The sequence below is a fragment of the Pleurodeles waltl genome, chromosome 8 (genome assembly GCF_031143425.1).
Source record: "Pleurodeles waltl isolate 20211129_DDA chromosome 8, aPleWal1.hap1.20221129, whole genome shotgun sequence".
NCBI classification, from domain to species: domain Eukaryota; kingdom Metazoa; phylum Chordata; class Amphibia; order Caudata; family Salamandridae; genus Pleurodeles; species Pleurodeles waltl.
In genome coordinates, this window is record NC_090447.1 from 86038315 (window position 1) to 86065739 (window position 27425).

Below are 27425 nucleotides of genomic sequence, written 5' to 3' on the forward strand. Positions count from 1 at the left end.
GAAGGTGCGTTCCGTGGTCTCAAGACACCACCTGGCGGTTCAGCGGACTGGCGGCGGACCCCCACCTCCTCCCCCACAACTAACAACATGGGAGGAGCAGGTCTTGGCGATTCTGCATCCTGAGCGCCTCGCAGGAGTTGGTGGAGGAATGGACTCTGGTAAGTCAAATCTTAACTATTAAATCCCCCACCCCACCCTACCTGCATGCTATCACATACCCCCACCCTCGCCCTCACCCCTATCACTCCAACTCCTCACAAATGTAGCAATATCACAAACCACCCATCCCAACACCAAGCCCTGCATGCAACAACAAAGCATGGACACCCATCACTAAAGCATGCCCACTGCACATACCCATACAACCCCCTAAACCATCATCACACAAGGTCCCACACAGGAATGCTAGCACTGGGGTACACGGTCACCCACCCATTGCACACCATGACACACACAGATGCAATAATCATGCGTTTCCACCCCTGCAGGACTACTACCCAATGTCACCAGACAGGAGGGTCCAGACAGAAGAGACCCACAGTGATGACAGCAGCTCTGTCCAACTGGATCTAGATGACCAGCCCGGAAGATCGGGGACCTCTGGACAGTCGGTTCCCCTCACACAGGCACAGGCCACCACAGACCTTCCCCCCTCAGGAAACACCAGCACAGCACCCACCCAGCGGGACCATACCTCCGTCCCCAGGACACGTCAATCAGCTGTGTGTCCACCACTACAGGGAACCCAGGATAACCCACCACCCCAAGAACAACAGGGACCTGGGGGCAGTGGCAGTGGGCACACGGTCCAGGGGACGGAGGCCCAGGAACACAGGGGAACTGGGAGGGCTGCTGTGCAACAGGGGGCGGACAGGCCAAGGGAACCCTCTCTCCACGAGGCCCTCTCCTCCATCATGGGAGCATACCACCACTCCCAGGAGACGATGGCAACGGTACTGGCCAAGTTTTAGGAGACCCAGCGCATGCAGGAGGAATAGTATATGGGCTTCAGGGAGGAACTCAGAACCATCAGCTCCGCCCTGGGCACCATCGTAGGGGTGCTGAAGGAACTACTTAACACCAGGAGGGACACTGTGGCACTACAAGAGGCCCCTGACACTAGCATGGACGATGAACTGCCCACCACCTCCGCCGACGCTAGTGGACAGGACACCCCGCCACAGGACCACCACACCAGCACCCCACCCCCTGCAGATGGAGAACCACCCCGCAAACGGTCCCTGAGATCCAGGAACAAGACAGAGCTCGATGCTAAGACCCCCGCCAAGAAATGAGACCACCCTGCTTGTCATCCCACTGTCCCACTTTGTCACCCTGTCCATAATTAAACTGCCCCAGCTCCACTTCCAATGCCCATATGAGCAATGCACCTGTGAGACTAATAGACTGGACTCTGCCATGGACACTCCTCAGCCATCACCACTCACCATTTAACTTCCCCCTCCAATATTATGCATTTAAATAAACACACCTAAAGCACAAAATGATCTGGAGTCTGTCTATGATTTCGAAATAGTGTATTTGCAATTACAGTGAGAATTTTTTTTTTAAATAGTCATGTCAACATACCTATGTCACACAGCTCTAGTCCATGAGGAATCTAAGCAGATGACACACGTTGGGACCCACATCTGTGAAACCGTAAGGAAAAGTGACAACTCAGTGACCATACACTGGGTGAAAACGACAGACAGTAGAGAGGTAGTAGTTGAAAAGTACATGTAATAGGCAGGAATGTATTCTCACCTGTGTTTCACTCTAAATATTGCTAGATCACTGAGTCCCTGTTCTGCATGTCTTCTTCCTCTGCTTCATCCTCATCACTGTCCACAGGCTCCACAGCTGCCACAACACCGCCATCTGGACCATCCTCCTGCAGAAAAGGCACCTGTCGTCGCAAAGCCGAGTTGTGAAGCATACAGCAGGCCACGATGATCTGGCACACCTTCTTTGGTGAGTAGAATAGGGATCCACCTGTCATATGCAGGCACCTGAACCTGGCCTTCAGGAGGCCGAACGTCCTCTCGATCACCCTCCTAGTTCGCCCATGGGCCTCATTGTAGCGTTCCTCTGCCCTGGTCCTGGGATTCCTCACTGGGGTCAGCAGCCATGACAGGTTGGGGTAACCAGAGTCACCTGCAAATGGCGAGGGACAACTGTTAGACACACACTAACCTGTAGGGATAACCCCAGACAACCATTCCCACTGTCTTGCTTCCAGGGGCTCACCTAATAGCCACACACGGTGCCTCTGGAGTTGACCCTTCACATAAGGGATGCTGCTATTCCACAGGATGTAGGCGTCCTGCACTGAGCCAGGGAACATGGCATTCACATGCGAGATGTACTGGTCTGCCAAACATACCATCTGTACATTCATGGAATGATAACTCTTCCAGTTTCTGTACACCTGTTCACTCCTGTGGGGGGGGGACTAAAGCCACATGGGTCCCATCAATGGCACCTATGATGTTGGGGATATGTCCAAGGGCATAGATGTCACCTTTCACTGTAGGCAAATCCTCCACCTGAGGGAAAATGATGTAGCTCCGCATGTGTTTCAGCAGACAACACTCTGGACAATACGTTGGAAAACATAGACTGGGACATCCCTGATGCCATGGCCACTGTTGTTTGAAAAGACCCACTTGCAAGGAAATGGAGCACTGATAGCACCTGCACTTGAGGTGGTATTCCTGTGGGATGGCGGATTGCTGACATCAGGTCTGGCTCCAACTGGGTATACAGTTCCTGGATTGTGGCACCGTCAAACCTGTAGGTGATTATCAAATGTCTTTCCTCCATTGTCGACAGGTCCACCAGCGGTCGGTACACCAGAGGATTCCGCCATCTCCTCACATGTCCCAGCGGACGGTGCCTATGAAGGACAACAGCGACCACAGAGTCAAACAACTCAGAGGTATGTACCCACAGTTTACCCAGAATACCAATCATACACAATAGATGGCCTGTATGTGTGTTGAGACTAGGCCTAGGTATGTGTGACGCAGTTGGAAATTAGGCCATGTGGGCCCCTGAAATGGCGGCTGCCTGACCTCCAAAGTGGGACAATGGGATGTGAGGTAACTGCGATGGCGTTGTACACATTCGCTGTAGGCGGTCGAAGGCCGCGGCGTAATGCTGCATTGGTTAACATTGGACCCTATGGGTCCCAGGAGCCAATGACGATGTACGCCGGCGGTGATGGTACGCACCGCCGCGGACGTGACCGCCACGGACGTGACTGCCATTTTCTATCTGTTCAATCACTTGATACCTGATCTTTGACAGGAGAGGACCTACACTACAAGTGCTGCTGTGACCTTGGTCTGGAAGAGACAATGGCTCGTGCGTCTGGGGAAAGGGCCCCTGCCTTCACATCGGAGGAGTTGGAGAAGCTCGTTGATGGGGTCCTCCCCCAGTACACGCTAATCTACGGTCATCCAGACAAACAGGTAGGTACACGGGGAGCATGTCGTATGGGCTATGCCTGCGTGGAGAGGGCTGGATGTAAGAAGGAAGGGGGCAGAGTTCTGCATGCATGAAAGACGGTGGGTGCATGTGCCACATGGCAAGAGTAGGGATGGGGGCCAATCACTTTGACGGTGCAGTTGGTAATGATTTCTTTTCTTCCCCTGTACATTTCATGTAGGTCAGCGCCCACCAGAAGAAAGATATTTGGCGCGCCATCACCACGGACGTCCGGACCCTGGGGGTCTACCGCAGACGGAGCACCCACTGCCGGAAAAGATGGGAGGACATTCGCCGCAGGAGCAAGAAGACGGCGGAGGCTCAGCTGGGGATGGCCTCCCAACGTGGGAGGGGTACCCGTCGAACCATGACCCCCCCTGTTGTGCAGGATCCTGGCGGTGGCGTACCCGGAGTTGGATGGGCGCTTGAGGGCATCACAGCAGACACAAGGGGATGAGTACACTCTCATTCACCCTTGCTGCCCTCAGTGAGGAGGCCATTGACCTCCTCAGGTCACTCACTGTTGGGCAGTCTACCATTTTGAATGCCATCCAGGGTGTAGAAAGGCAGTTGCGACAAACTAATGCATTCCTGGAGGGCATTCATTCTGGTCAGGCGGCCCTTCTCCAAGCCTTTCAAACTCTGGCCTCAGCACTAATGGCAGCCATTATCCCTGTGTCTAGCCTCCCCCCTCCAACTTCCTCCACCCAGACCCAATCCCCTGTACCTCTGCCTATCCCAAGCACACCATCAGACCAGCCTGCACACACCTCACCACACAAGGGAAGCTCAGGCAAACATAAGCACATCCCACAGGCACTCACGCAAGCATCACACACATGCAGACACACCAACATCCACTGCCTCCACTGTGTCCCCCTCCTCGTCGTCTCCCTCCTCCCTCCCAGTCTCGTCTACACACACACCTGCATGCACTACCTCTACAGCCACTACGTCCCTCACCAGCACACCCACCAGCACACCCCGCTCACGTGCAGTCACCACCCCCACTACCATTCACACGTCCTGTGTCCTCTCCCAGTGTGTCTGTGACGCCCCCTCCCAAGATACACAAATACAGGCACACACCCACCCAACAGCCATCCACCTCACGACCGCCTCCAGCGCATGCACCTTCACCCAAAGTCACCAAACGTACACCTCCTACAACCACCACTTCTTCCTCCACTCCCAAACCCCCTCCAGCTACCCGTCCCAGTGTGTCCCAAAAACTTTTCCTGTCCAGCCTTGACCTGTTTCCCCCACCTCCCCCACCCCGTCCATCTCATAGGTTCCGAAGTAGCACGTCAGCCACAACATCTCCGGGACCAGTGGTGCCTGTAGTCACAGGTATGTGGAGTGTACCGGCCACCAGGACAGCCAGTGTGGCACGGAGCCACAGCACAGCCAGTCCCCCCGTGAAGCATCAGCGGTTGGCCAGTGCCCGGCGGGAGAAGGGGAAGACTCCAGCCACCCAAGCCGCTCCCAGGGGTCCCAGTGGGAGTGTGGTCTCAGCTGTGACCGGTGGGGAAGGGCCACAAGAAACCCGCTAAGTCTGGGAGGAGCAGCATGGCGTAGAAGAACGCCATCATCCCCGCTGCCCAGGAGGGCCCCGCCAGCCCCATACCAGCTGCCCAGGAGGGCCCGCCAGCCCCTGCCCAGCTGCCCAGGAGGGCCCCGCCAGCCCCAGCCCAGCTGCCCAGGAGGGCCCACCAGCCCCAGCCCAGATGGGCCATGAAGGACCACCAGCACAAGACCCGCTGGGCCATAAAGGACCGCCAGCTCAAGCACCGCTGAACAGGGCACCGCCAACTCAAGCACCGCTGAACAGGGCACCGCCAACTCAAGCACCGCTAGCTCATGAGTGGCAGGGGCACTGACGCAACTGGGACCGTCACAGGGTGAGTGATGCACTCTGGGCACCAGTCCCCCTCCAGAACCAGTCAAGACATGCATCCTCTACCTCTGTCCTTCACAGGATGAAGCACTCTGGGCACCAGTCCCCCTCCAGAACCAGTGGAGACATGCATCCACTACCTCTGTCCTTCATAGGATGAAGCACTCTGGGCACCAGTCCCCCTCCAGAACAAGTGGAGACATGCATCCACTACCTCTGTCCTTCACAGGATGAAGCACTCTGGGCACCATTCCCCCTCCATAACCAGTGGAGACTGTTATCCACTTGAGAGACTGTAGCTCTGCACTCCCCAGGATACAGCAGTGGGCAACCCTCCCACTGGAGAGACTTGAGAGACTGTGGCTTTGCACTCCCCCGGATAATGCAGTGGGCAAACCACCCACTGGAGAGTCTTGAGAGACTGTGGCTTTGCCCTCCCCAGGATAATGCAGTGGGCAAACCACCCACTGGAGAGACTTGAGAGACTGTGGCTTTTCACTCCCCAGGATAATGCAGTGGGCAAACCACCCACTGTAGAGACTTGAGAGACTGTGGCTTTGCACTCCCCAGGATTGAACAGTGGGCATTGAGCCCCCTCGTGGATCTGGCGTCGTGCACTCATCCGGCTGAGGTGCCCCCATTTCCCTTCCCCCTGAGGTGCCTGTTGTTTTTCTATCTGATGCCCCGGCAGTGTTCTCTCCGATTGTGGTCAGGTATCGTTTGTGGGCCTCGCCCATGTATTTTTTGACTGATGGTGCACGGACATTGTTATGTACATATCTGCACTACTTCTCGTATTGTATATAATTATGACTGATTTTCAAATATATATCTGTATATTTTTGTATGACATGTATATTGCCACATTACAAGGTTTGACCGAATTTCGCATTGTCTTTTCATTCTTCCGGGGGAATTGTGGGTTGTTACTGTGATTTTTGTGAATGCATTGGTGTGTATGTTGTGATATGCGAGGGTGGGGGTGGGGGTGTTTGGTGTGTGTCCCCCTAACTTTTGCCTCCCTCCTCCCCCATGTCGTAGGTGCAGTACTCACCGTTGTCTGCGGCGCCTACGTAGCTGTTGGTCGTAGAAGAGCAGAAACACAAGTGCAGGGAGTATTTGGAGTTCCGGCTCCATGTATTCCTCGTTCCTCGTGGGATATGTTAAGGTGAGCGTTCTTCCATTGCAAAAGCTGTTTCCGCCGTGTTTTTATCGAAGGTGAATCCGCCCCGGAAAATGTGGCGGATTGGCGGGTTGTAATAGTGTGGGCGGTACATTGTCTTCCGCCTGTCTGTTGGCGGTTACCGCCGCGCTGCTTGTGTGTACCGCCGTGGCGGGCGAAGTGTTAAAATGGCTTTCTTTGTTGGTGGTTTCCGCCAGGGCCATAATTCCCTTTTTTTGTCCGCCGGCCTGTTTGCGGTATTTCCGCTGCTTTAACACCGTCCGCCAGGGTTGTAATGACCACCCTAGTCCCCCCAAAGCCCTGAGAACTGCCACCTCCCCGGGGCCTTATACAAAATGAATGCCAAAGGGCCACCTACTCCCCTTCAGCCCTGGGGACCGCCACCTCCGTGGGGCAGAATTTCAAATGAAATGCGAGGGTGGTACTTGACCCCTCACTGATCCAGGGACTGCCACATCCCTGCTGCTCAATTTAAATAATAAAGTGGGTCCTTCATGGACCCACAGCTCTTGGGACCACCACCTCCCCAGGGTGAAAAAGTAGATGTGTGTGTGGGGGGCCACATGCCCCCCCACAGCCCCAGAAACCACCACCTCCCGGGGCCAATTTAATGTGCTATGTGGAGAGCCTGTGCAGCCCCCTCACAGCCCTGGGGACCACCCCCTCCCTGGCTTCAACATAGCAGTAAATGCAGGGGTGGTTGTGTGGCCCCCCTACAGTCCCAGGGACTATCACCTCCTAGGAGAAATATTTAGTTCTGTTTGAGGGGCCGCATGGCCACCCAGCAGCTCCAGTGACCACCACCTCTCCAAGGCTAAACTACAATAATGAGGAGGGTCCATTTGGTTCTGTGCAATGGCCAGAGAGCCCCGGCAGCTGTGCTTTTATGTCCCCAGAGCTAAAATACAATATTGAGGGGGTCTGTTTCAGCTCCCCCGGACTCTGGGGACCACCACCTCCCTGGGGAAATGCTCATTGGAGGGGGGTCAGGGGTCTCTCTTGTAGAGCCAATGTTGGCCCAGGGGACCCTACCCCAGGGATATAACTGTTCGCTGTTGCTTGGTGGGAGCCACCTTGCTGCACTGCGTGAAAAGGAAGGGGCAGGAATGCACAGTGATTCTATGGAACAGTGCATCCCTGCCCTTTCCTACTGGTGGCATACTTTTGCCTGACTAGCACTAATGCAGGCACCTTTGCATCATAGTGCAAGGGGGCATGCGTTGTGGGGAAAACAGTTATTGGGCAGGTAAAGACAGGTGCCTACATAAAAACACTCCTGAGATGCTTTTTGCTCTTTCTTTGTGTGCTGCTGCAGAATGCAGGACAGGAAGAATGAAGTAACAGAGATATGAAAACATAATCTTTCTCCTGGTTTAAGTTCATATGTGGACTTAATGCATTGTAACAGGGTCCGCACGGCCCTGTTACACGATGATACCCTGAGACCGGCAACCCTGTACCCCGGGGGCACCATCGTCAGCAAGTGAAAGGAAATGCCCTGCTATAACCCGGGCATCCGGGCTAAAACAAGGACGGAAGACGGACGAGCAAAAGCGGAAGACGCAAAAGAAGACGCTTAGAACAACGCGGAGGAAAAAGCACCAGAGATGTGCGGAGGCAAAGGAAGGGAGTCGGGGACGCTCCCTCAGGAAGAAACGCCGCTGAGGGTTGCAGCATCAAGCCACAACACCAACCATGTCCCTGGAGGGACGTGGCTTACGCAGATACGTGCATGCTTGTCGAACCCTGCGGGGTGCTAGTGGTAGAAGGAGGGGGACAATCAGCGGAAAGAAGTAAAGGGAGAAAAGATCCCTCCGGTATCCCCTCCATTTAGTTTTTTTCAAAATGTTTCCCCTCCTATACTAACATCCACTATTTTCCTACCTGATAAAAGCTTCCTTTGAAACCGGACAAAAACAACAGGGTTGAAAAAACCTAGAGAACGGAAATTTGTGTTTCTTTTATAATTATGCACAAGAGGGGAATATCGTCACTGTGGTTATTATTCATTTGAAGCACTCTCTGGGTGTTGTGTCCCCCTCCACCCCCACACTCCTAACCCCCTATTCATAGAAAGAAAAGAAGATCACTTACCTTGTCCCTTGCTTTTGTTTTTGGTTTATGGACCCGACAACGGTGATCTTTACTCCGGAGAACCAAGCCCAGAAGAAACAAAGGAAAGGAGCTACATTAACCAGAAGAAAGAGAACGGAAGAGTGGGAAAGAAAAAGAACAGAGAAAGCATAGAGACATTGAGAAAAAAGGAAGAACGAAATCTTGCAAGAGACTAAATTATCACATGTGAACAAGAAAGAAAGAACAGCTAGAAACCTTCAATAAAAACATTCATAAACCTTACAGCGACTCAGTTGAGATTATTAAAGTCTCCGGCCTGGCCCCAAGAACCTCACCCCATCTACAGTGGTGTCAGAAGTGGGAGTGGAGACGACATTTGCAGAAAAGATCTATTAGTATACGAGGAGAATGGAAGCAAAGTCTACATTAGAAGACATGATACAAAGATTGGCCGAAGGACAACGACACCCGCAGGTCGTATGGGAAGAACAACAAAGAGAGGTGCATACTGATAGAGAGACACTCCAAAACACTTTAAAAAGTCAGGCTATGATATTAGCCAACCAATCAATCAATCAATCAATGTATTTGTAGAGCGCACTACCCACCCGTAAGGGTCTCAAGGCGCTGAACGGAGGGGGGTGCTGCTACTGCTTGAATAGCCAGGTTTTGAGGCGTTTCCTGCAGGTCAGCAGGTCTTCGGTCTGTCGTAGGGGCAAAGGAAGGGTGTTCCAGGTCTTGGCAGCGAGGTGGGAGAGGGATCTGCCTCCAGTGGTCGTTCTTCGGATGCGGGGGACGGTGGCGAGAGCGAGGTTGGTTGAGCGGAGTTGGGGGATGGGGTGTAGAAGGTGAGTCGTCTGTTGAGGTAGTCTGGACCGGTGTTGTGGAGCACCTTGTGTGTGCGTGAGTGAGGAGCTTGAAGGTTATCCTTTTGTTGACAGGGAGCCAGTGTAGGTCTCTCAGATGGGGAGTGATATGGCTGTTGCGGGGGGCATCGAGGATCAGGCGGGCGGAGGTGTTTTGTATGCGTTGCAATCATATGATGAGGTTGGCCGGGGCTCCTGCGTGGAGGGCGTGCCATAGTCAAATGTGCTGCTGACGAGGGTATGGGTGACTGTTCTTCTTGTATCTGTGGGGATCCATTTGTAGATCCTGCGGAGCATGCAGAGGGTGTTGAAGCAGGATGAGGAGACAGTGCTGACTTGCTTGGTCATGGAGAGTGTTGAGTCGAGGATGACGCCCAGGTTGCGTGCATGGTCGGTGGGTGTCGGGGCTGCTCCCAGAGCGGTCAGCCACCAGGAGTCATTCCCAGGTTAAGGGGTTGGTACTGAGGATGAGGACCTCCGTCTTATCTGAATGACCAGATAACCAATAACCAGTTAGTGCACGAAACCGCCCTTCAAAAACTAACAGATACGATTGCTGCAACCCGGGTCCACCCTAACGTTCCTAGTTCAGTCCTGCAGAAATACCAAGAAGGAGAGGACTCAGATGAGTTCTTCACAAACTTTGAGAGGGTAGCCACTTCTGCTACTTGGCCGGAAGACAGGTGGGGCCAATACATAGCCCCCCTCCTGATGGGGAACCTTGCAAGCAGCGTATCAAGCTGTAAACCCCTGATGTACCACCCCCTATCCAGACATAAAGAAGGGTATACTAGAGCGGGTTGGGTTCGATACAGAGTATTATCAACTCAAATTCCAGAAAACCAAGTGGTGTCCTAAGGAAAATCCTCAAACCCTCTATTTCAGGATACAAGATCGCGGACTGAAATGGCTTGGACCCATCGGCATGGATCAGGACAAAGTAATTCGGATTATATTACTTGAGCAATTCCTGGAGGCCTTACCCTCAAAGACAAGGACTGGATAAAACAACATCCTAACGTAGATACCACTACCGCAATAGATTTGGCTTGTGCATACCATCGGGCCCCTGATTTTAAGGTAGGAATACAAAAGGGGACCTCTATGGGAAATCGACCCTCTGGACCTCCCTATCGTCCAAAACCTCTTAAAGAACCCGAAGACATAATCATCCCCAGGGTCACGGAGAAAAACCCTAATCAACAACCCCAGTATTATAGCTGTAGTGAATGGAGACTCATCGCCCACATTTGTCCCTATAAGGAAGAAAAATCAGAACCCAGGGAAATCAATCAATCAATCAAGGCATTTATAGAGCGCGCTACTCACCCGTGAGGGTCTCAAGGCGCTGGGGGGGGTTACTGCTGTTCAAAGAGCCAGGTCTTAAGGCGCTTCCTGAAGGCGAGGTGGTCCTGGGTAGTTCTTAGGTGAACGGAAAGGGAGTTCCATGTCTTGGCTGCCAGGTAGGAGAAGGATTTACCTCCAGCGGTGGTTCTGCGGATGCGAGGGACGGAGGCAAGAACGAGGCTGGCTGAGCGAAGCTGACGGGTGGGTGTGTAGAATGCGAGGCGACTGTTGAGGTATTCGGAACCCTTTTTGTGGAGGGCTTTGTGTGCGTGGGTGAGGAGCCTGAAGGTGATCCTTTTGTTGCCAGGGAGCTAGTGCAGGTGTTTCAGGTGGGCGGATATGTGGCTGTGGCGCGGTATGTCGAGGATGAGGCGTGCCGAGGCGTCTGTATGTGCTGAAGATGTTTCTGTAGCTTTGCGGTGGTTCCTGCGTATAGGGTGTTTCCGTAGTCCAGGCGGCTTGTGATGAGGGCGTGGGTAACAGTTTTTCTAGTTTCGGCGGGGATCCAGTGGAAGATTTTTCGGAGCATGCGTAGGGTGTGGAAGCAAGATGACGAGACAGCGTTGACTTGCTTGGTCATTGTGAGGAGGGGGTCCAGGATGAATCCGAGGTTGCGTGCGTGGTCTGAAGGGGTTGGTGCGGTGCCCAGGGCCGTGGGCCACCAAGAGTCGTTCCAGGCGGACGGGGAGTGTCCGAGGATGAGGACCTCCGTCTTGTCTGAGTTCAGTTTCAGGCGGCTGAGCTTCATCCATTCTGCGACGCCTTTCATTCCATCCTGCAGGTTGGCTTTGGCGGTGGCTGGATCTTTGGTGAGGGAGAGTATCAGCTGGGTGTCGTTGGCGTAGGAGATGATGTTGATGTTGTGTTTGCAAGCGATGTTGGCGAGGGGGCTCATGTAGATATTGAATAGGGTAGGGCTGAGCGAAGAGCCTTGTGGAACGCCGCAGATGATCTCGTGGGTTCTGAGCGGAAGGGCGGGAGGTAGACTCTTTGGGTTCGGTCAGAGAGGAACGAGATGATCCAGTCCAGGGCCTGTCCTTGGATTCCAGTGGAGCGGATGCGGGTTATTAGGGTGCGGTGTCACACGGTGTCGAAGGCAGCCGAGAGGTCTAGGAGGATGAGGGCGGTTGTTTCTCTGTTGTCCATCAGGGTTCTGATGTCTTCGGTGACTGCGATGAGGGCGGTTTCCGTGCTGTGGTTGGCACGAAAACCTTATTGGGAGGGGTTGAGCAGGTTGTTATCTTCAAGGAAGTTGGTCAGTTGCTTGTTGACGGCCTTCTCGATGACCTTGGCAGGGAAGGGGAGAAGAGAGATGGGGCAGAAGTTCTTCAGGTCGTTGGGGTCGGCCGTGGGTTTTTTCAGGAGAGCGTTGACGTCCGCGTGTTTCCAGCTCTCAGGGAAGGTGGCCGATGCGAACGAGCTGTTGATGATGCTCTGGAGGTAGGGGGCGATGATGGAGTTGGCTTTGTTGAAGATGTGGTGGGGGCACGGGTCCGAGGGGGAGCCGAAGTGGATGGTGTTCATGGTGATTCTGGTCTCTTCGGAGCTGATGGTGGTCCAGGCGTTGACGGTAGTGGCTGGGGCTGTTGGTTCAGTGGTGGGCGGTGGGGTCTTGGGTCCGAAGCTGTCGTGTAGGTCGGTGATCTTTCGAAGGAAGAAAGTAGCGAGGGAGTTGCAGAGTTCTTGTGAGGGCGTGATGGCATTGGAGCTGGCGTTGGGGTTGGAGAGCTCTTTGACGATGTTGAAGAGTTCTTTGCTATTATGGGTGTTGTTGTCAAGTCTCTCTTTGAAAGATGCCCTTTTGGTGGAGTGGATCAGCTGGTGGTGTTCACGGGTGGCGATCCTGAAGGCTGACATGTTTTCTGCAGTGTGTTCTTTGGTACGGCAGGTTTTCTTAGATTCTGGGAGGGCGTCCGTGAACCATGGGGGTTTCCTGATGTTGGACTCTCTTGGGTGGCTTCTGAGATGGGCGAGGTTGTCTGCACATTTGGTGATCCACTGTGTGAGGCTGAGGGCTGTGTTGTTGGCGTCGGTGGAGATGGCTGGTTGGTTATGGTTTAGAGTAGAGAGTAGCTGCTCTGTGGAGATTTTGTTCCAGGGTCTGCAGGTGATTTTTTGTGTGCGAAGGTGGTGGGTCTCACATTTGAAGGTGAAGTGGACACATCTATGGTCGGTCCAGTGTATCTCAGAGGAGTGGCTGAAAGATATGTGGTTGCTGGCAGAAAAGATGGAATCGAGCGTGTGGCCAGCGGTGTGGGTGGGGGTGTTCACCAGCTGCTTGAGTCCGAGGTTGGTGAGGTTGTCGAGCAGGGTGGCGGTGTTGGTGTTGTTGTTCTTCTCCAGGTGGAAGTTCAGGTCCCCGAAGAGGATGAAGTCTGGCGAGGCTAGGGCGTGCAGGGTGATGAAGTCAGTGATGGATTCGCTGAATTGGGCGCGTGGGCCAGGGGGCCTGTAGACAAGAGTACCTCTGAGGGTGGTTCTGGGGTAGGTGTGGATCTGGAAGTGCATGTGTTTGGCGGCGAGGGGGGTGTCTTAGGTGGAGTTCGTGATGTTGATGGAGTTCTTGTAGATGATGGCTATTCCTCCCCCGATTTGGTTGGCGCGGTCTTTCCTGGGCGATCTTGTAGCCGTCGGGGATGGCGAAGGCGATGTCAGGAGCCGAGGAGGCGTTCCTCCAGGTTTCTGTGATGAAGGCGACAACAGGTGCTGTTGTGTCCAGGAGGTCCCATAATTCGATGGCGTGCTTGTGGACGGAGCGTGTGTTGAGGAGGATGCACTTGAGGTGGTTGTTGGTGCGTGGGTCGGTGGAAGGACTGCAGGCTCGGTGGAAGGTATACTTGCAGGCTTGACAGGCGAAGGGTCCATGAGTGTGTTTGGGGCTGGCTTGGTAGTAGGTGGTTGTTCGCCCGGGGTTGAGTGCGTTGAGGGATGCGAAGTCGTATCTAAGATGGGGTTTTTGGGTGCGTTGGGGGCCAGGGGTTCTGGCGCTGGGTGTGGTACAGGCGCGGACAGGCGCAGACAGGCTTGCCTTTGGCGCGCCTTCGACGCGCCAGCGGCGCACCCGCTGCGCAGTCGCACAGCGGCAGCTATAAGAGGGAAGGAGGGGAGGTGGGGTCAGCTGGGAGGTGGGAGGGCTGAGGGAGGGCAGCGGATGGGAGCAGGGGGGGCGGGGCCGCACGGGAGGCATTGGCGGAAAGCGGGAGGCGGGAGAGCAGGGGGGAGCGGGAAAGCAGAACGGGAGGGAAATGGAGAAATGGAGAAAGACAGAAGGGCAACAGGCGAGAAAATAGAGAAGGACAGAAGCCCAACAGGAGCGAAAAAGGAAAAAATAGAGAAGCACACCAGGAGAGGCAAAGGAGAAAGACAGAAGCACAACAGGAGTGAAAGTGGAGGAATAGAGAAGCACAACAGGAGCGAAAAAGGAGAGAGACAGAAGCACAGCAGGAGAGACAAAGGATAACTAGATAAGCCCAGTAGGAGAGACAAAGGAGGAATAGAGAAGCACAAAAGGAGTGAAAGTGGAGGAATAGAGAAGCACAACAGGAGCAAAAATGGAGAGAGACAGAAGCAGAGCACAAAGAAAAGACCTAGGACCTACAAACCAGTGGCAGGGGCCTGGGCAGGTGGAGCTGCAGCGGCGGGGAAGCGACCTACCCGAGGGTCAAATGGGCGTCACACATGGGAGGGTGTTTTATACAGGGAAAGACACCTCCAGGTACATGAAAAAGATGAGAGTTAACGGCCAAACCACTAGCGTATTAATCGACTCTGGGTGTAGCCAATCAGTAATCAGGGCAAGTCTAGTAGAGCCAAAAACCCAGACTCCCACCGAAACAGTATCTATTTGTTGTATCCACAGAGACATGAAGCGATATCCTTTAGTCCCTGTCTCCGTTGACTGGAATGGACAGACAGACACGATTATGATGGGGGTTATTGGACATCTATTTGACGGAGTCATGATAGGTACCGACTATGCCCACTTTTCCGACCTGTTGGACAGTGTCCAAACGAGAGATAAGACAGATTTATGGTGGGAAGATGCTCCCTATTCACAAACTCACATCAGCCCAGGAGGAGACCGATATAAGCCAAGTAAAAAGGAGAAACGAGAAGGGAAAAAACTATACCAAACGCAAAAAGAACCCACAATGAGAAAGGGACCTTTGTGAGGTAGTACTGGCTTCCCTCCCTCCTTTTAGCAGCCCTCAAAGAGAAGACCCCACCCTACAGCATGCATGGAAGTCTGCTATAACAAATCAGGACAGGTGGGTCTGTATTTCCTTGTCCAGAAAGGACTATTATATAGAATAACCAAACATAATAACCACGAAAAAGTGCAGTTGGTAGTACCCCAACCCTATTGCACTCAAACCTTGCATTTGGCCCATAGTCACATGGGGGGTGGGCATTTCGGAACGGAGAAGATGGAGGAAAATATGCCACTTTTATTGGTCCAGGGTCTTCTCTGAGATACGCCAATTCTGTCAGCAGTGCCCAAAGTGTCAATTGGTAAATCCAGGTTCTCAAAAGAAAAAGCACCTTTGTTTCCTTTACCCATTATTGATATCTCTTTTTCAAGGGTGGGTATGGATTTAGAAGGCCCTCTCATTGCCTCCTCAAGAAGTTATATGTATATCCTCGTTTTAGTTGATTATGCAACGAGGTACCCAGAAGCTATCACACTGACTGGCATGACCGCCAAAAGCATGGCTCATGCTACAATAGGGTTCTTTTCACGTGTGGGATTTCCCAAGGAGATCCTCACGGACCAGGGCACCCCGTTTATGTCCATTCTGAAGGCACAAATAAATCAGATACTAGAAATGGCCCAGATATGCACTTCTTTCTATCATACATAAACGGATGGTCTTGTAAAGAGATACAATCGCACTTTAAAGTCACTGTTGAAGAAAACCATTACAGATTCTGGTAAAGACTTAGATAAAAAATTACCCTTAGTTCTCTATGCCATACGAACGCAAGTGCAGTCCTCTACTGGCCATAGTCCCTTCAAGCTGGTGTTTGGACGTCAGCCCAGAACTCTCTTAGTCATGGCTGCAGAGATGTGGGAGGAAGAAGAGAATGATGACAAAGTTCTCCTGGAATATACACAACAAATAAAAGATCAAATACAGACCGTGTGGGAAGACGTCCGAATCCATCTCAGGATAGGCAGCTGCACAATATTCAGATGTACCACTGTCAACATAGTGACTACATTTACTGTTGAGTACTTAATTAATGCTGGTGAACCTACATAGTTATAGTAGTGAGAAAGGGGCCTTGCTGCAGACGATACGCTTTGCAAGATTAGCCATTGTTAAATGACATTTACTAGTTCAGATCAAAATTATGAGTATTCAAGACTCTTGACACTTGGGCTATACTTACATTCATAGCATTAATGGCAACATTGCATTTTAGTTAACGTGTGGCAGATGTATTGCTGCTGGTGAGCTGAGTATAATATTATCATTATTGAAAGTGGTTTTCTGCCTGGGATGTAAAAGCATCATGAGATGTGGAATATAATAGATCAGCATGTCATAGTCTTAAGAAAATATAAGCTTCAGAAATATGCAGCTTGTCTGTCCACATGGCTTAAATACCAAGATTGTTATATAATTAGTACGAATTGCGCACATGAGATGTTGATTTAGAGTGGTTCGCTATAGACTTGACAACAATATTGTGTGACTTCACCTCTAGCAATTCTGTTACTAGGGAAATGTTTTAAAAATAATTGAATATCTGTTCAGAGGTTCTGATTTTATAGCATCAATTACGTATGTGAACATTACTTAATATAGCCTTATAACCTGCTATAGTGTCACTATTGACCCATGACATAGTGCATATGTCCTGCTTGCTAAACTTAGATCAATGGCGTTGTATCCATGCAGTGAAATCCACCTGGGCTGCTGTTGTAATGGGTATTGTATTGTGTATTTGACTTTGGCATGTTGTCTTTTAAAAGTGTAATCACAAGTTAATTCTATTCAACCCTCAACCCCCTTAATACACAAAACTAAGTACAATACAAACATCAACTACATCATAAACATATACTAACTACACATAGGCCCTCACTACAACCCTGGCGGTCAAAGACCGCAAGGGCTGTTTTGACGGAAGCACGGCCAACAGGCTGGCGGTGCTTCACATGGGATTACGACCGCGGCGGAAGTGCTGCGGTCGCACTGCCGGGACCGGCGGTTTCCCGCCACATTGGTCCCGGCGGTTGTAATCCCCCAGGGCAGCGCTGCTTGCAGCACTGCCCAGGGGATTACGAGTCCCCCTTCTGCCAGCCTTTTGCCATGAAAAGGCTGGCGAAAAGGGGAGTCGCGGGGCCCCTGGGGGCCTCTGGCATGGGCAGTGCAGGGGCCCTCTGCCACGGCCCCATGGAGCTTTTCAGACAGTGAAAAACACGATGGGTGCAACTGCACCCATCGCACCACCGTAACACTGCCGGTTCCATTTGGAGCCGGCTCCCATGCTGCGGCCGAGATCCCCACCGGCCCAGCGGGGATCTCCAAATAGACACCGCGGGAGTGCGGCCGCATTGGCAGCCGCGCGGTGGTTTCAACTTGGCGGGCAGCACTTGCCGCACGCCAAAGTTGAAATGAGGGCCATGGTGTTTTGTAGTCATTTTAGCTAAAGTTTCATACACGTTATTTTTGCAAACTAGGCCTGCCGCTTTGCACTTTAACCTAGATATATTTTATTTTAGCTTCATTATATTATTTTAACAGCAGCCACATTTGCGGTCTTCTTTTATTTTCTCTATCTAGCTGTTCTTCACCTAGGTCAGCACTGCGTTCTTAAACAAGACATTTCTTTCACTCCGTGCTTTTCTCAAGGCTGCAGTAAGATAGGTTGTCGACAAAAGTGGTAAGCTTTGCCTCCAATGTTCACAGAAACATGCACGCTCTTACGTGGGGATCCTTTCTTGGAACATCAGCTGTTTTATTATAAAAACACTACTTTGATCCATGTATGTTAGAGGGAGATTCCAGCCAGATGTCCATGACTGTATGCTGATTGTTGATTGCTACACTACAGCTGCTTATGTGGACTACAGACCTCTTGCTCAGGTATGAGGGATGATATCTTCCCAGGGGAGACGTGAAGGGCAGAATTTAGAGCTTAACATGATGTGCTCTAACATAGCTCAGTTAGGGTTATTCTTGTGTTTTACTCCCCTTGCACAATTTTAATCCTATTGTGCTTCATCGTCCTAATTATTGCAATACATGCTTTATTATCTAAGATGCAGTTACTTCAATAAAACCATATTGAACTTTACTCTGTGTCTGGTTGTCCTTGCATACGTGAGACTAATGTAACTGAGAGAAACGGATGAGATCTGAGTGACCACGATTCTCCTGAGGAGTCAGTTATGTCATGCGCCCAGTTGCCCTAGTCATACATGCTCCTGGGTGGAGATAATACAGTGCTAGTTAGCCGGAACAAACCCGGATTAGGCCAACAGGTGTCACATGGTGCGGGTTCAGATTCAGTCCCCCACAATGCAGGTGATTCTGACGCCCAAATCTAGTAGTCTCATTAAGATAATGAGTTTGTAAGTGACAATAGGATCGTAAACAAAGATATATATATATATATATATATATATATATATATATATATATATATTTTATTAACATAAAACATTAACACCCACCCACTTAAAAGACTAATGTAATAAAAATTATTAAAGTACTACATCATGAAAACTACTACATTAAACTATTTCTAAACCTACACTAAACTAACTAGAACTAAACATATGACTAATACATATAACAATATAGGTTTATTGAAAAAAGGGAAGAGTATGTGCTGAAGGAGAGTTCATATTTGTGCTGCTGTGCTTTCAAGTGCATTATGACATGAAAATGTCCCCCTGCCACTTCTGTTCTTTTCCTATTCTTGCCATCCTCTTGTCCATTTTTCCTCATTCTCCACCCAAGCAAGTTGTACTGTGCTGCACCTCCACATGTACTTGGTCCAGTGCCTTGCAGCTGCTGTCTTCCAGGAGGTCCATGGGTGGGGTGGCATGTGCCTGGCTGCTGAGTTGCACGTACAGATCCTTGAGAGGCAGGGTTGTCTGTGCCGCTACAGATGTTGGTGGGCCCAAAATGTCAGATGACTTTGCCTTATAAAATGCGTGGCCTACTTTCCTATATCAATGGTCAATTTTCTAAATGCGCGTGTGTAGGAAAGTACCAACTTGCCTGGCATGTTACCCCCATTTTTCACTGTATATATGTTGTTTTAGTTGTATGTGTCACTGGGACCCTGCCAGCCAGGGCCCCAGTGCTCATAAGTGTGCCTGAAAGTGTTACCTGTGTTATGACTAACTGTCTCACTGAGGCTCTGCTATCCAGAACCTCAGTGGTTATGCTCTCTCATTTCTTTCCAAATTGTCACTAACAGGCTAGTGACCAATTTCACCAATTCACATTGGCATACTGGAACACCCTTATAATTCCCTAGTATATGGTACTAAGGTACCCAGGGTATTGGGGTTCCAGGAGATCCCTATGGGCTGCAGCATTTCTTTTGCCACCCATAGGGAGCTCTGACAATTCTTACACAGGCCTGCCACTGCAGCCTGAGTGAAATAACGTCCACGTTATTTCACAGCCATTTACCACTGCACTTAAGTAACTTATAAGTCACCTATATGTCTAACCTTTACCTGGTAAAGGTTAGGTGCAAAGTTACTTAGTGTGTGGGCACCCTGGCACTAGCCAAGGTGCCCCCACATTGTTCAGGGCAAATTCCCCGGACTTTGTGAGTGCGGGGACACCATTACACGCGTGCACTACACATAGGGCACTACCTATGTGTAGCTTCACAATGGTAACTCCGAATATGGCCATGTAACATGTCTATGATCATGGAATTGCCCCCTCTATGTCATCCTGGCATAGTTGGCACAATCCCATGATCCCACTGGTCTGTAGCACAGACCCTGGTACTGCCAAACTGCCTTTTCAGGGGTTTCACTGCAGCTGCTGCCAACCCCTCAGACAGGTTTCTGCCCTCCTGGGGTCCAGCCAGGCTTGGCCCAGGATGGCAGAACAAAGGACTTCCTCAGAGCGAGGGTGTTACACCCTCTCCCTTTGGAAAAAGGTGTTAAGGCAGGGGAGGAGTAGGCTCCCCAGCATCTGGAAATGCTTTCATGGGCACAGATGGTGCCCATTTCTGCATAAGCCAGTCTACACCGGTTCAGGGACCCCTCAGCCCTGCTCTGGCGCGAAACTGGACAAAGGAAAGGGGAGTGACCACTCCCCTGACCGGCACCTCCCCTGGGAGGTGCCCAGAGCTCCTCCAGTGTGCTCCAGACCTCTGCCATCTTGGAAACAGAGGTGCTGCTGGCACACTGGACTGCTCTGAGTGGCCAGGGCCAGCAGGTGACGTCAGAGACTCCTTCTGATAGACTCCTTCAGGTGTTGCTATCCTATCCTCTCTCCTAAGTAGCCAAACCCTCTTTTCTGGCTATTTAGGGTCTCTGCTTTGGGGGATTCCTTAGATAACGAATGCAAGAGCTCATCAGAGTTCCTCTGCATCTCTCTCTTCACCTTCTGCCAAGGAATCGACTGCTGACCGCGCTGGAAGCCTGCAAAACTGCAACAAAGTAGCGAAGACGACTACTGCAACTCTGTAACGCTGATCCTGCCGCCTTCTCGACTGTTTTCCTGGTGGTGCATGTCTCTGCACTAGAAGCTCTGAAGAAATCTCCTGTGGGTCGACGGAATCTTCCCCCTGCTACCGCAGGCACCAAAGAACTGCAACACCGGTACCCTGGGTCTCCTCTCAGCATGACGAGCGAGGTCCCTTGAATCCAGCAACTCTGTCCAAGTGACTCCCACAGTCCAGTGACTCTTCAGTCCAAGTTTGGTGGAGGTAAGTCCTTGCCTCCCCACGCCAGACTGCATTGCTGGGAACCGCGACTTTTGCAGCTACTCCGTCCTCTGTGCACTTCTGGCGGAAATCCTTTGTGCACAGCCAAGCCTGGGTCCACGGCACTCTAACCTGCATTGCACGACTTTCTAAGTTGGCCTCCGGCGGCGTGGGACTCCTTTGTGCAACTTCGGGTGAGCACCGTTTCACTCCTCTTTGTAGTGCCTGTTCTGGCACTTCTACGGGTGCTGCCTGCTTCTGAGAGGGCTCCTTGTCTTGCTGGGCGCCCCCTCTGTCCCCTGACGCAATTGGCGACATCCTGGTCCCTCCTGGGCCACAGCAGCATCCAAAAACACTAACCGCACGACTTGCAGCTAGCAAGGCTTGTTGGCGGTCTTTCTTCAAGAAAACACTTTTGCACGACTCTCCACAGCGTGGGGGATCCGTCCTCCAAAAGGGAGGTCTCTAGCCCTTGTCGGTCCTGCAGAATCCTCAGCTTCTACTGTCCAGTAGCAGCTTCTTTGCACCCACAGCTGGCATTTCCTGGGCATCTGCCCATCTCCGACTTGCTTGTGACTTTTGGACTTGGTCCCCTTGTTCCACAGGTACCCTCGACTGGAGATCCATCGTTGTTGCATTGCTGGTTTGTGTCTTTCCCGCAGAATTCCCCTATCACAACTTCTATGTCCTTTGGGGAACTTTAGTGCACTTTGCACTCACTTTTCAGGGTCTTGGGGTGGGCTATTTTTCTAACCCTCACTGTTTTCTTACAGTCCCAGCGACCCTCTACAAGGTCACATAGGTTTGGGGTCCATTCGTGGTTCACATTCCACTTTTGGAGTATATGGTTAGTGTTGCCCCTATCCCTATGTGTCCCCATTGCATCCTATTGTAACTATACATTGTTTGCACTGTTTTCTAATACTATACTGCATATTTTTGGTATTGTGTACATATATCTTGTGTATATTTGCTATCCTCATACTGAGGGTACTCACTGAGATACTTTTGGCATATTGTCATAAAAATAAAGTACCTTTATTTTTAGTATAACTGTGTATTGTGTTTTCTTATGATATTGTGCATATGACACTTGTAGTACTGTAGGAGCTTCACTCGTCTCCTAGTTCAGCCTAAGCTGCTCTGCTAAGCTACCATTATCTATCAGCCTAAGCTGCTAGACACCCTATACACTAATAAGGGATACCTGGGCCTGGTGCAAGGTGTAAGTACCCCTTGGTACTCACTACAAGCCAGTCCAGCCTCCTACATTGGTTGTGCAGCGGTGGGATAGATCCTTTGCAACTACTTACCACTTTTGTCATTGTACTTTTCATAAGAGAAAAATATACAAAACAAGTTCAGTGTATGTACACCTAACCAAAACGTTTTGCATTTCCTCTTTTCACTCTTTTCTAAGTGCTGAAAAGTACCTCTAACTTTCTAAAAAGTTCTTAAAAGGTTTTAAAAGATTTTTTTCCTGTTCTTTAAAGTTCTAAAAACTTTTTCTCACTTTTTCTGTCACTTAAACACTTTCTAAAAATGTCTGGCACAGGCCAAACTGTTGATCTGTCCAAACTTGCTTATGATCACCTTAGTTAAAAGGAGCAAGGAGTCTCTGCATAGAAAGGGGTTTACGTGTAGGGAAGAATCCCTCCAGAGAACTGTTGGTTAACAGGCTTATAGAACAGGATAAGGCCAGAGGTGCCTCTTCTGTTGAAAAAGTAGCTAATGGTTCCCAATCTGATCCAGGGACTCCCCTAGAAAAAGATTCAGGAAAGAAACTTCCTAGCCTGCCCATTACTAGACAGCCTAGCATAGTTGGTACTGAAGTAGAGTCACACCATACTGATAGTGTTGTCTCACATCATAGCAAGAGTATTCCTTCTCACCATAGTAGAAGTGATGTTTCTGTTACCCAAGCTGTTAGGATACCTTCTGTAAGGGATGGGTCTCCTTCTGTCCATTCTCACCATACTTCTGTTTCAAGGCATGTCCCTCCCACCCACCCTGATGACAGATTGTTAGAAAGGGAGCTCAATAGATTGAGAGTGGAACAAACCAGACTGAAGCTCAAGAAGCAACAGCTGGATTTGGATAGACAGTCCTTAGAAGTAGAGAAAGAAAGAAAGAAATTGGGTTTAGAAACCCATGGTGGCAGCAGCAGTATTCCCAATAGTCATCCTGCAAAAGAGCATGATTCTAGGAATCTGCACAAGATAGTTCCCCCTTATAAGGAGGGGGATGACATTAACAAGTGGTTTGCTGCACTTGAGAGGGCCTGTGTTGTACAGGATGTCCCTCAAAGGCAGTGGGCTGCTATCCTATGGCTATCATTTAGTGGAAAGGGTAGGGATAGGCTCCTTACTGTGAAAGAAAGTGATGCCAATAATTTTACAGTTCTTAAGAATGCACTCCTGGATGGTTATGGCTTAACCACTGAACAGTACAGGATGAAGTTCAGAGAGACCAAAAAGGAGTCTTCACAAGACTGGGTTGATTTAATTGACCATTCAGTGAAGGCCTTGGAGGGGTGGTTACATGGCAGTAAAGTTACTGATTATGAAAGCCTGTATAACTTGATCCTGAGAGAGCATATTCTTAATAAGTGTGTGTCTGATTTGTTGCACCAGTACTTGGTGGACTCTGATCTGACCTCTCCCCAAGAATTGGGAAAGAAGGCAGACAAATGGGTCGGAACAAGGGTGAACAGAAAAGTTCATACAGGGGGTGACAAAGATGGCAATAAGAAGAAGGATGGTAAGTCTTCTGACAAGGGTGGGGACAAATCTAAAAATGAGTCTTCATCAGGCCCACAAAAACACTCTGGTGGGGGTGGTGGGTCCAAATCCTCTTCAAATCAAAACAAAGAAAAGAATCCATGGTGCTATTTATGTAAAATAAAAGGCCATTGGACAACAGATCCCAGTTGTCCAAAGAAAAGCACCAAGCCTCCTACCACTACAACCCCCAAGGCTACACCTAGTGTCCCTACTAATAGCAGTGGTGGTGGGAGCAAACCTACTAATAGCCAATCTAAGGGAGTAGCTGGGCTCACTTTTGGTAACTTAGTTGGGGTTGTTCTTGTTAGGGAGACCACAGAGGCTGTGTTAGTCTCTGAGGGGGCTATTGATTTAGCCACCTTAGTTGCTTGTCCCCTTAACATGGATAAGTACAAGCAACTACCCCTAATAAATGGTGTTGAGGTTCAGGCCTACAGGGACACAGGTGCCAGTGTTACAATGGTAATAGAGAAACTGGTCCACCCTGAACAACACCTACTTGGTCACCAGTACCAAGTAACCGATGCTCATAACAACACCCTTAGCCACCCCATGGCTGTTGTGAATCTCAACTGGGGGGGGGTTACTGGCCCAAAGAAAGTTGTGGTTGCCTCAGATTTACCTGTAGACTGTCTATTAGGGAATGATTTAGAGACATCAGCTTGGGCAGAAGTGGAGTTAGAGGCTCATGCAGCAATGCTGGGCATTCCAGGGCATATTTTTGCTTTGACCAGGGCTCAGGCCAAAAAGCAAAAAGGACAGGTTGACTTGGATCCTGGAAGAATGGACCAAGTGCTCCCTAAAGCTAGGGCTAGTAGAAGTAAAGCACTACCTACTATCCCTCCCTCTACAGTGGATTCTTCTTCAGAGGAAGAAGAATTTCCACCCTGTGCAGAACCTACACCAGAGGAGCTGGAAGCAGACACTGCTGAGCTTTTGGGTGAAGGGGGGCCTGCCAGGGAGGAGCTGAGTGTGGCACAGCAGACCTGTCCCACACTAGAGGGTCTAAGACAGCAAGCTGTCAAACAAGCAAATGGGGATGTCAGTGACTCTCACAGAGTTTACTGGGAGGACAATCTTCTGTACACTGAAGCAAGGGATCCAAAACCTGGAGCTGCCAGGAGATTGGTGATTCCTCAGGAGTACAGAAAGTTCCTCCTAACTCTTGCTCACGACATTCCCCTTGCTGGACATTTGGGGCAAATGAAAACTTGGGACAGGCTTGTGCCCTTGTTTCATTGGCCTAGAATGTCTGAGGACACAAAAGATTTTTGTAAGTCCTGTGAAACCTGTCAAGCCAGTGGCAAGACAGGTGGCACTCCAAAGGCACCCCTTATTCCACTACCTGTGGTTGGGGTTCCCTTTGAAAGGGTATGGGTTGACATAGTTGGCCCCCTTGACCCTCCTACTGCTTCAGGCAATAGGTTTATCTTGGTGGTAGTGGACCATGCCACCAGATATCCTGAAGCAATTCCTCTAAGGACCACTACAGCTCCTGCAGTGGCAAAGGCCCTCCTGGGAATCTTTTCCAGGGTGGGCTTCCCAAAAGAGGTGGTATCAGACAGGGGAAGCAATTTCATGTCTGCTTACTTAAAGGCCATGTGGAAGGAGTGTGGGGTGACATACAAGTTCACCACACCCTATCATCCACAAACAAATGGACTGGTGGAGAGATTTAACAAAACTCTCAAAGGCATGATTATGGGACTCCCAGAAAAACTCCGCAGGAGATGGGATATCCTTTTACCATGCCTCCTTTTTGCTTATAGGGAGGCACCCCAGAAAGGAGTGGGCTTCAGCCCCTTTGAACTTCTTTTTGGTCACCCTGTGAGAGGTCCCCTAACACTTGTTAAGGAGGGTTGGGAACAACCTTTAAAAGCTCCAAAGCAAGACATAGTGGACTATGTACTTGGCCTCAGATCAAGGATGGCTGAGTACATGAAAAAGGCCAGTAAAAACCTTCAGGCCAGCCAAGAGCTCCAAAAGCAATGGCATGACCAGAAGGCTGTTTTGGTTCAGTACCAACCAGGGCAGAAAGTGTGGGTCTTGGAGCCTGTGGCCCCAAGAGCACTCCAAGATAAATGGAGTGGACCCCACACAATTGTTGAGAAAAAGGGTGAAGTCACCTACTTAGTTGACTTAGGCACTGCCAGGAGTCCCCTTAGGGTGCTCCATGTCAATCGCCTGAAACCCTACTATGACAGGGCTGACCCCACCCTGCTCACGGCAACTGATGAGGGACAGGAAGAAGACAGTGATCCTCTACCTGATCTCTTCTCTTCCACAGAACAAGATGCTAGTGGAAGGTGTTGTAGTGGCAGATTGTCTTACTGCTGAGCAGAAAGACCACTGCATAAATCTCCTGGGTCAGTTTTCTGAACTCTTCTCTACTGTGCCAGGTACCACTTCTTGGTGTGAGCACACTATAGATACTGGAGACAGCTTGCCTGTCAAAAGTAAGATCTATAGGCAGCCTGACCATGTCAGGGACTGCATAAAGCAAGAGGTGCAGAAAATGTTAGAACTGGGAGTGGTTGAGCACTCTGAAAGTCCATGGGCTTCTCCTGTGGTACTTGTACCGAAACCTCATTCCAAAGATGGAAAGAAGGAAATGCGGTTTTGTGTAGACTACAGAGGTCTCAACCAGGTAACCAAAACTGATGCTCACCCTATACCCAGGGCAGATGAGCTCATAGATACACTGGCATCTGCCAAGTATCTAAGCACTTTTGATTTGACTGCAGGGTATTGGCAGATCAAATTATCAGAAGATGCTAAAGCGAAAACTGCATTTTCAACCATTGGGGGACATTACCAATTCACAGTAATGCCTTTTGGATTGAAAAATGCACCTGCCACTTTTCAGAGGTTGGTGAACACAGTCCTGCAAGGGCTGGAAGCTTTTAGTGCAGCATATCTGGACGATATAGCTGTCTTTAGCTCCAGCTGGGATGATCACCTGGTCCACCGATGGAAAGTTTTGGAGGCCCTGCAAAAGGCAGGCCTCACTATCAAGGCTTCAAAGTGCCAGATAGGGCAGGGAAAGGTGGTTTATCTGGGACACCTTGTTGGTGGGGAACAGATTGCACCACTTCAGGGGAAAATCCAAAACAATTATTGATTGGGTTCCCCCTACTACTCAGACTCAGGTGAGAGCCTTTTTAGGCCTCACTGGGTAGTATAGGTGGTTCATCAAAAACTATGGCTCCATTGCAGCCCCTCTTAATGACCTCACTTCAAAGAAAATGCCTAAGAAGGTATTCTGGACAGCAAACTGTCAGAAAGCTTTTGAGGAGCTGAAGCAGGCCACGTGCTCTGCACCTGTCCTAAAAAGCCCTTGTTACTCTAAAAAATTCTATGTCCAAACTGATGCATCTGAATTAGGAGTAGGGGCAGTCCTATCACAACTTAATTCTGAGGGCCAGGATCAACCTGTTGCTTTTATTAGTAGGAGGTTGACCCCTAGAGAAAAACGTTGGTCTGCCATTGAGAGGGAGGCCTTTGCTGTGGTCTGGGCACTGAAGAAGTTGAGGCCATACCTGTTTGGCACTCACTTCATTGTTCAGACAGACCACAAACCTCTACTTTGGCTAAAACAAATGAAAGGTGAAAATCCTAAATTGTTGAGGTGGTCCATATCCCTACAGGGAATGGACTATACAGTGGAACATAGACCTGGGAGTACCCACTCCAATGCAGATGGACTCTCCAGATATTTCCACTTAGACAATGAAGACCCATCAGGTAATGACTAGTCTTATTGTCCTTCGTTTGGGGGGGGGTTTGTGTAGGAAAGTACCATCTTGCCTGGCATGTTACCCCCATTTTTCACTGTATATATGTTGTTTTAGTTGTATGTGTCACTG

General features: G+C 50.3%; 2 long non-coding RNA genes across 2 annotated transcripts in view; one reads left to right on the forward strand and one right to left on the reverse strand.

Annotated features, from left to right (window-relative positions):
- The window catches only part of LOC138249064 (uncharacterized), a 244358-nt gene that overhangs the window by 161726 nt on the left and 55207 nt on the right, over positions 1 to 27425 (forward strand). The gene's annotated exons all lie outside the window — the stretch shown is intronic.
- The window catches only part of LOC138249063 (uncharacterized), a 75318-nt gene that overhangs the window by 37459 nt on the left and 10434 nt on the right, over positions 1 to 27425 (reverse strand). The window contains exons 2-3 of the long non-coding RNA XR_011194691.1: positions 15818 to 15919; positions 8667 to 8713 (exon numbers count right to left, since the gene is read on the reverse strand). This is a non-coding gene — a long non-coding RNA (uncharacterized lncRNA). The remainder of the gene's footprint in view (positions 1 to 8666; positions 8714 to 15817; positions 15920 to 27425) is intronic.